Below are 2,600 nucleotides of genomic sequence, written 5' to 3'. Positions count from 1 at the left end.
ACAGTAGTAAACAACTTCCAAGACTCAAATTCAAAATAAAAATACTGTAGTAAAAACATGGGTTGTCTCCCATAAGCGCTTTTCTTTAACGCCTTTCAGCTAGGGGCAGAAAGTGTGTATCAAGTAACATCAAGAGATGGTGCGTCTACAGCGGGGTTTGGAGTTTTCTCAACCATGCATAGTATATTGGATACATAAGTTTCAGCGTCTCCCTTTTCATTAGTCTTGGGCTTGCTACTCTCATCGAACAAATTCTCAAGAACAAGCCAAGCATAGTTATTTTCTAGTGCATCATTCATAGCTAGGAGTTTACATGGTATTGGTGCTTTGATCTCCCCACCATCATTAATATTATTAGTGTACCTTATTCTATCCATGTCCATTTTTTCAAGGAGACCAACAAAATTAGTATGAGAACCAAGCATATTAAATTTAGCAAAGACCTTTCTAGCCTCTCTTGCTAGACCACCAAATTCTCTAAGAAGGGTTTCTAAAACAAAATCTTTCTTTTCCCCCTCTTCCATATCACCGAGTGTGAGAAACATATGTTGGATTATAGGATTGAGATTAACAAATTTAGTTTCCAACATGCGAACTAAAGCGACAGCAATTTCATAAGTAGGAGCAAGTTACGCCAAGTGTCTATCTTCAAAATCTTCAACGGTACTAACATGACTGAAAAATTCTTCTATATTGTTTCTCCCAATTATAGACCCGCGTCCTACCGGTATGTCTTTTGTGGTAAAATTAAAAGGAAACATGATGAATCAAATAAAATAAATGCAAGTAACTAATTTTTGTGTGTTTTTGATATAGAGTGCAAGACAGTAAATAAAGTAAAACTAGCAACTAATTTTTTTGTGTTTTGATATAAGTGCAGCAAACAAAGTAGTAAATAAAATAAAGCAAGACAAAAACAAAGTAAAGAGATTGGGAAGTGGAGACTCCCCTTGCAGCGTGTCTTGATCTCCCCGACAACGGCGCCGAAATTTGCTTGATGCGTGTAATTGACACGTCCGTTGGGAACCCCAAGAGGAAGGTGTGATGCGCACGGCGGCAAGTTTCCCTCGGTTAGAAACCAAGGTTTAATCGAACCGGTAGGAGTCAAGAAGCACGTTGAAGGTTGATGGCGGCGGGATGTAGTGCGGCGCAACACCGGAGATTCCGGCGCCAACGTGGAACCTGCACAACACAACCAAAGTACTTTGCCCCAACGAAATAGTGAGGTTGTCAATCTCACCGAGCTTGCTTGTAACAAAGGATTAACCGTATTGTGTGGAAGATGATTGTTTGCAAGAAAAAAGTAAAGAACAAGTATTGCAGCAGATTTGTATTTCGGTATAAAAGAATGGACCGGGGTCCACGGTTCACTAGAGGTGTCTCTCCCATAAGATAAAAGCATGTTGGGTGAACAAATTACAGTCGGGCAATTGACAAATAGAGAGGGCATAACAATGCACATACATGTCATGATAAGTACAGTGAGATTTAATTGGGCATTACGACAAAGTACATAGACCGCCATCCAGCTGCATCTATGCCTAAAAAGTCTACCTTCAGGTTATCATCCGAACCCCCTCCAGTATTAAGTTACTAACAACAGACAATTGCATTAAGTATTGCGCGTAATGTAATCAATAACTACATCCTCGGACATAGCATCAATGTTTTATCCCTAGTGGCAACAGCACATCCATAACCTTAGGGGTTTCTATCACTCCCCCAGATTCACGGAGACATGAACCCACTGTCGAGCATAAATACTCCCTCTTGGAGTTACTAGCATCAACTTGGCCAGAGCCTCTACTAATAACGGAGAGCATGCAAGATCATAAACAACACATAGGTAATAACTTGATAATTAACATAACATGGTATTCTCTATCCATCGGATCCCGACAAACACAACATATAGCATTACGGATAGATGATCTTGATCATGTTAGGCAGCTCACAAGATCCAACAATGAAGCACAATGAGGAGAAGACAACCATCTAGCTACTGCTATGGACCCATAGTCCAGGGGTGAACTACTCACTCATCACTCCGGAGGCGACCATGGTGGTGAAGAGTCCTCCGGGAGATGAATCCCCTCTCCGGCGGGGTGCCGGAGGAGATCTCCGAGAATCCCCGAGATGGGATTGGCGGCGGCGTCTCCGGAAGGTTTTCCGTATCGTGGCTCTCGGTGCTGGGGTTTTCGCGAAGGAGGCTTTAAGTAGGCGGAAGGGCAACATGGGGGGCCACACGAGGGCCCCACACCATAGGTCGGCGCGGCCGGGGCACGGGCCGCGCCACCCTATGGTGGCGGCGCCTCGTGGCCCCACTTCGACTCCTCTTCGGTCTTCCCGAAGCTTCGTGGCAAAATAGGACCCCGGGCGTTGATTTCGTCCAATTCCGAGAATATTTCGTTACTAGGATTTACGAAACCAAAAGCAGCAGAAACGACAGCGGCTCTTCGGCATCGCAGTTAATAGGTTAGTTCCGGAAAATGCACGAATATGACATAAAGTGTGCATAAAACATGTAGATATCATCAATAATGTGGCATGGAACATAAGAAATTATCGATACGTCGGAGACGTATCAGGACACCACTCCG

Source organism: Lolium rigidum, chromosome 5, assembly GCF_022539505.1.
Source record: "Lolium rigidum isolate FL_2022 chromosome 5, APGP_CSIRO_Lrig_0.1, whole genome shotgun sequence".
NCBI lineage: Eukaryota > Viridiplantae > Streptophyta > Magnoliopsida > Poales > Poaceae > Lolium > Lolium rigidum.
The sequence above is the reverse complement of the archived record's forward strand: the minus strand, read 5'-3'. Positions refer to the sequence as shown.